Below are 8,310 nucleotides of genomic sequence, written 5' to 3'. Positions count from 1 at the left end.
ATTAACCTTTTTAAAAAGAGTGAATTCTAAGTTCTAATGTTGCCCTCTCATAACCTTTTTAATTTAGTGAGTTGGATACTATGTCTTTACATGTAATTCTGTGACCTGTGATTGTTTAATATCCCAAGGAGTATTAAAAATTAGTTTATATGATTTAAAACTTATTACTCAAATTTCATATTATAAAATTAGTCTGATAGTTTTTCAATATTTTAAAAATGAGATTTGCAAAATGAACATAACGCCAAATTTAAAGTGTGTCTTAGTGTAACTTGCATAACACGCAATGTTGGAAGTTGCACACTATGTTGAAGCTTTAAAAATTTTAAACTTATTATTAAAAAATGATTAGCACTTAGCGAGGTCATAGGTCTAACAAAAAAAAGTTTGCTTTTTGTTCCACCTAGTGTTGCTAGATATCCGGCTTTTACGGAGGAGAACACATTAAAAATCTTTATCTTTAATGCTTCGATTATATTCTCCAATGTAATAGCCGGACATCTGGCAAACCTAATTGCACCAACGTCATATCAACAGCATTTGTTATTACATTTGTTATTAGTATTTAATGGAATATAATAATAATAGTAAAATATTAAGTTTGTTATTAATATTTAATGGTATTTGTTATATTTCATTAAATTTATATAAAGAAGAAATTAACGTCAAAGGTGGCTGCAATGTAAAATATAAATTTCGTATAACAACCCAATCATAACTTCACAAAATCTCTTTGTTTATAGTAAGCAGGTCGTTGAATTAATAGTCAGCATTTTGCTAACTTAGTAGTCAGCAGGTAGCTAACTTGACTAAAACTCTAAATAATGAGCAGTTTTTGGAAGAAAGAAAAATCTACTTGAAGATATACATGTTTTTCCACATTAAACTGGAGTCTGACCTCGCTTTTATTGTTCCCATTAAAATAAGTTAGCTATCCAGTATGATATAGTCGTATTTTATAAACAAAATAATATTAAATTATTAACGACATAAATTAATAATAAATCAATAAACAAAAGAAGTTAACAACGAAACATTAAATGATTTAGAAAAAATAATTAAAATAGGAATTGCTTTGTTTTGTATAAAAAGAAATTAATTGCAGCAGGTTTAAACTAGCACATTTTAGAAGCTCCCCCTTATCTGAAGCACCTTTTACTAACCGTGGATTTTTCTTAACAAACTTATGAAAATATCCTTCAATTATTCAACCAAGAAAAACTGTTTTTGCAATTTATAAATCATTTTTTGTAATGTGTATATATATACGCACATTACAATATGTGCATTTATATATATATATATATATATATATATATATATATATATATATATATATATATATATATATATATATATATATATATATATATATATATATATATATATATATATATATATATATTATATGTGTGTGTGTGTGTGTGTGTATATATATACATACATATATATATATATATATATATATATATATATATATATATATATATATATATATATATATATATATATATATATATATATATATATACATATATATATATATATTTTTTTTTTAAAATAACACGATATTTTTTATTCTTGACATGTTTCGTAAAATTTTATTTACATTTTCAAAAGATTATTTTACAATAATAAAAAACTCTGAAATATATATTAAAAAATAAAAGCCTTTACAGAGAAATATTAACGGACAAAATATTATACATAATAAACCAATATATTTATTACAAAATAACTCGGTAAATAACCAATTAAAATAACCAACTGTCAAAAAAATATATATATATAAATAAACTGACAGTAAAATTAAATAGATAAGTGTATAGTATAATGTAAAGCTTGTTTATTAAGTGAGGGACTTTCCCATTTAATGTGGAGGGCTTCTTTTATCTTCAATTTGTGTTTGCTTGGGGCATTATCCAAAATCTCAAAAGAATCACAGTTAGCCAAATTTTTGCAATTAAGAGATAAATTTAAGTATTTAAATATATGAGATTGTTTATCACTTTTAAGGTGCTCATTTATTCTAGTTGCCAAGTGTCTGGAGGTTTCTCCAATATAACTGGGATTACAGCCAGCGCAAGAAAATTTATCGACAACATGAGATTTAAGCAGTTTAGGAAGTGACTCTTTTAAGCAAAAATAATCTTGTATTTGATTAGTAGTGAAAATTAATTTTATTAGAATATCCTTGCAATACTTATGAACAATTTTTGAAATTTTCCTTTTATTTTTTTCGGATATCATGAACAAACATGGGTCAATAACTGCTCTTTTACAGCACCATTTTTTTATAAACGGTATGTGGATGACATAATTGCTATTTTTAATTCTGAATATGAAGCTCAAGAATTTTTCAAACACCTCAATAAACAACATAAAAATCTGAAATTTACTATGGAAAAAGAGCAAGATAACCAGATTGCTTTTTTAGATGTACTTATTTAAAAATCCAATTCGTTTACGACTTCAGTTTATTACAAAAAAAAGTATAAAGGTCTTTTACAAAATTTTTTTAGTTTTATTCCCTCTAGCTACAAATTTGGACTTGTTTGGTGTTTGATTGATCGTACATTTAAAATTAATAATTCTTGGTTTGGTTTTGATAAAGATATTAAGAATCTATCATTAGTTTTACAAAATAATAAATTTCCACACAAAATTATTGACTATGAAACTAAATCCTATATTAATAAGAAAATGAACCCATCTGTGTCTAACATTGTTAATAGCTTAAATATGAGATACTTTAAGCTTCCATACATTGGAATGTACTCTAATTACACTAAAAGGAAAATTTCAAAAATTGTTCATAAGTATTGCAAGGATATTCTAATAAAATTAATTTTCACTACTAATAAAATACAAGATTGTTTTTGCATAAAAGAGTCACTTCCTAAACTGCTTAAATCTCATGTTGTCGATAAATTTTCTTGCGCTGGCTGTAATCCCAGTTATATTGGAGAAACCTCCAGACACTTGGCAACTAGAATAAATGAGCACCTTAAAAGTGATAAACAATCTCATATATTTAAATACTTAAATTTTTCTCTTAATTGCAAAAATTTGGCTAACTGTGATTCTTTTGAGATTTTGGATAATGCCCCAAACAAACACAAATTAAAGATAAAAGAAGCCCTCCACATTAAATGGGAAAGTCCCTCACTTAATAAACAAGCTTTACATTATACTATACACTTATCTATTTAATTTTACTGTCAGTTTATTTATATATATATATTTTTTTTTTTGACAGTTGGTTATTTTAATTGGTTATTTACCGAGTAATTTTGTAATAAATATATTGGTTTATTATGTATAATATTTTGTCCGTTAATATTTCTCTGTAAAGGCTTTTATTCTTTAATATATATTTCAGAGTTTTTTATTATTGTAAAATAATCTTTTGAAAATGTGAATAAAATTTTAAGAAACATGTCAAGAATAAAAAACATCGAGTTATTTTTAAAAATAATTACTTATTTTATGCTATTACCACTCTCAACAAATATATATATATATATATATATATATATATATATATATATATATATATATATATATATATATATATATATATATATTACAAAAAGATAATAAAAGTTGCTAATAAAAAAAATAGACTCTAAAAATGTAATCATTTCTAAGTGCTAAAAAATTGACACAACACCAAAGATTTTCAATTATACAAAATTTTCAACAAGATCAAATTCTTTTAGCTGTTGCTTTATTTGTGAAGTTGCTGTTTAAATAAGTAAGTTTTGATTTGATTTTTATTTTACTTTCTTTGAAACAGACTAATAAATCACCCAACATTTCAAAACTTGGACTGGTCATTGAATCAAGTTTAAACTAAAAAAAAATGATAAAAAGTAAATGTAATAAAGTACTTGAATCTATAGTTCTACTACTGTCTATTATGATGTATCATATAGAGGTAAACAAAGTGGAAAAGTTCAAAGATCGTATATTTTTTGTATTGACTTGTTCAACACGTTGTTGACCAAAAATCCTTCACTATAAAATGATTGGTTAAGCTATTGATGAAGTAGTACGATGGATAGTACGATGATAGACTTCTAAATTCCTATGAATGTATTGAATAGTCAAAGAAACAAACAAATTTTTAATTCAAATAATTCATAATATTAATTCATAATTAAAATAATAATTCATAAAGCAAATTTCATGATTTATGTTTTAAAGTTATTTAACTTAGAAGTGTTGCACGCGAGTGGTGCACTTGAAGTTTGCAAGCATTTTTCTCGGATTAGACTCAGGTGCATTAAGATATCCGTGCGTGAAACCTCCAAGAACAATTTTGGAAACCAACAAATGTCAAAAACTTTATGGACACTTGAGGTGATTAGATCCAATTCCAAGTTTTTTGAAAGCTCTTAGTTTTTATTTTTTTAAATCTGCAACAAGTTTGGTTACAAAAGTTATGTAATTCTTCTTTTGCTAAATCTTCCTTATAAAACAAGTTCTATGTATTTTACCATGGAGCTGCACTTGGTTCTAATTTCGGCTCCTGTTCAATAGACATCTAAAACTATTTATTAGTTTGGATATTGAAACTATATTTGAATATTGTAGAAAGATAATTATTTTTATGAATCAATTAGGTTTCAACTTTTTTTTACATTATAAATACGTAAATTTATGATTATTCGATTTTTCTTAATATTTTTAACTTTTTGAAAATGTAGGATAAATAATTTTTTTTTTTTTTAACTTATACTAAAAATAGTTATCTATTTTATTCAAAATAATAATCTTAATTAATATAGTTTAAGTATGTTACAAGTTATAGAAGTTTGATCTATACATATAACTAAAATCAAGTCAATGCTCTCAGCAAGCTGACATTCGATTAAAATTAATTTAGATTAAATTTAATTAGTAAATTATAGACAAGTTAGGAAAACGTTATGTCAATTATTTCTCTATTAAGAATGTACGTCTTTCATTTGTAGTTCAGTCGCCATAGTTGGAGAAAAAAATGCATGCACATCTTTAAATGTAGGGCCGGCTTGAGTAGGCTTCAAGTGCGGAGGGGATGTCATGCGGGTTTTTGCCGAAAACATTTTTAACACGTAAAATTAAATCTAAGTTGCTTCATAATTTTGAAATCAGTTGATTTATAATTTATTTTTTTTCCTTTTAACGAAAGCAGGCTTTTACCGTTTGCAAAGTCATTGTAGTTTTATGAACACCTTGTCGCGTTGGTTTGACAAGTTAACAGAAAAAATCCTTATCATTATTTATATGTTAATCATTATCATTATTATCTTATCTTTATAAACCTTATCATTAATAGTATTTTATATTCAAATAAATCCACAAGACGACAAGGGCTATTGTTTAACAGCAAAGCTATTTAACTACAAGTTAGTACCTTTTTCTAACATTGCTGTGCTAATATTATTTATCTATGATTGAAATGAACCTATGACTTTTGCTAATGCCAAATTTAATGAAAAAACCTAGCAGAAAAAATGCTAGCACTAACCCATCTTCAAGAGTTTTGAATGTTAAACTTCCACAATTTAAGACTATTTTCTTTTGTGCCTCTTCAGAACCGAGATTACTAACCAGTGGTTGTTCACCTATAAAATGACAGGATGCAATGAAAAGCTTTTAGCTTTTAGGCTATAATGTAATGGTTATAGAGTATAATACAACGGTAAAATCTTGTTAGATAATATCGTAATTACCTTTTATTATACTATTGTTCCAGTTACAAAATTTAAAAGTAGTTTACTACTTCAATCACAAAACTTTCAAGTAGCTAAAATGTTTCAAACTTCTGTCATAACCACAGTTAGAATCTTGACATAGTGAAAATATGGCTATTTTACTATGACAAGGTTCTAACTGCATTTTGGGGTATCTATTTTTCAATTAAGAGTGGAACATTTTTTAGTAACAAATTGTGATACTAAATGCTTATGTAATCATAGTTGAAAAATATTGGTACTAATAAATTTTTATGATAAGAACATAACATTTTTTGACATCAATTTACTCAAAACTACTCACGGATCAGTTAGAACCTCGTCAAACCAGTCGTCAAAATTTATTTACATAGTCAAACCTCGTCAAAAATTATTTACATAGTGCTGTTTTTTGGGCTCCCTAAAATCAGTACACAGCGCTGGTTAAAGGCGGGAGCTTAGGGGGGCTATAGCCCTCCTAAGCCCCCGCCTTAAACCAGCACTGTGTACAGTCACAGTAGTTTTGATACACCGAACTATGTTATAAATCCATTGACTGTACATCATGGTTAAACAAATAAATATTTTAAACAAAACATCTCTGTATTGTTATTTGCTATAAATGCTTCCAATTTTGTAAAGCAGGTTTGTTTGTACATGTATGTAAACAATAAAAATGGAGACCAAAATATACTTTTAATTTTTACTACTAAAAATAACTCAGTATTTTATGTAATAAAAGAACAAGGTTTTTTAATTTGATATAAAGGAAACAAAAAGTTATAGGTATTTCAAAATTAAAATTCGGCATAACAACATTATTCCAAAAGTGTGGCGCTCAATAGGTAATACAAAATTGATTTAAGTTTGTTTGACAAAAAGGTTCATTCAGTTATTATTTTTCAAAATATATTTGCTAATTGGTTCAATGGTTATTACCTAATTTTTAATTTTCGCTTAAAATAAACTTAGAATTTTGTAATGAGAAACTTTTATTTTTCGGAGCACCAGTAGATTGACTTAATGAGCGGGAGGGGGCAGCTCGCCCCCTACACCCTATGCTAAATCCACCCCTGGTTATGAAAATTTATAACATCTAAAATTTTTTGGTTTCATTAAACTAAGTTTAATGACCGCCTCAACTCTACCAAAAAACTAATAAGCTTGATATTAGTAACTTCATTTTGAAAGAAACGAAACTTGTCTTAGTAATATAATGTAATTATAGAACAAATATAGAAACAAAACTTGAGACGTTTTCCTGTTTTAAAATTTCTCTCAGATTTTTTAAATTAAATTATGTTTAGTGTGATTCTTGCTTAGTATTGAAAATTTATTGTTTTATAAATTTTTCATAGTAATAGAATTATAGAGAAAATTAAACATGTTTTAAAACACATTTTAATGGGTTTGGGAATTTCTTTTAAATGTTAAACTTTTAATGTATGTAACACTACTTTAAATACTCCTACAAAATTTTTTAAATACATATCTTTTTTATTACAGCTTTTTACATTTACATATATACAAGTGTGTCTGCAGAACTATAGTTATATGACAAACCTGTCTTTTTCCTGTCTTTGCCATTTTTTTTATGCATTAAAACACAAGTTTTGTAAGTATATATGTTCAAACAAAAAGTTTATTTGTAAAAATGATCTAATCCTATAAATAAAAATTTTAAAAATTTCAATATTGTTTAAAAAAAACAAAACTTTATTTCAAATAGATTTTCAGATAATAGATAGTTTTAACATTAAAAATACTTTAAATCATCACACTTAACTTTACAGACATTACACTATATATACTATATTAACATCACACTTAAATTCATAAACAGTATTCACGCACACACGCATAAATGTCATAAAAAAACTACAATTGTTTTAATAAAAAACAAATGTCATGAAAATTAACAATTGTATTAATAAAAAAAAAATTATAATAATACTGTATATCACTTTAAATTGTAATCCTTGCTAAAGATATGCCAGTATAAAATAAAACAAATTTTTAAAATCAACAAGTTTTCCAAACGCAATTATTACCATACCAATTCTTGATATGTTTTTTGAACATCTTAAGACTTTTTGCGGATATGGTCTCGTTATTTAGAGTGTTCCACAGCGAGGTGGCTTTATATAACGTACAACATATATTATTATATATGGAGTCTTTAGGAGGTAAAATCAGATTTTTTCTAAAATGAAGTTTCTACGTAAAATTTTTTATAGTGAAAAGATTCAACATAAATTCTGGATTTAGTCAATTAATGGATTTAAAAGTTTTATTCATAAGAAATTGAAAAGTTTTGATTTTTCTGTAGAAATTCATCTTCAGAAAAATCAAAACTTTTATAAACTCTGCTTAGAGCTTTTTTATGAACTCGATTAATGAGTTTGTGACCTTTTTTTGAATAAAAAATCCAAACTAGAGGACAATAGGAAAAGTTAGACAAAATCAGGGCCGACGACACGGGTTTCGAAGTAAAGGAGGGTGGGGGTGGGGGTGGGGGTGGGGGTGGGGGATGGGTAGATCGCAGTTGTCAATTTCTAAAACAAGTCCTATATATCTGAAAATTTCTAAA

This window comes from Hydra vulgaris, chromosome 11 (assembly GCF_038396675.1).
Source record: "Hydra vulgaris chromosome 11, alternate assembly HydraT2T_AEP".
NCBI lineage: Eukaryota > Metazoa > Cnidaria > Hydrozoa > Anthoathecata > Hydridae > Hydra > Hydra vulgaris.
The sequence above is the reverse complement of the archived record's forward strand: the minus strand, read 5'-3'. Positions refer to the sequence as shown.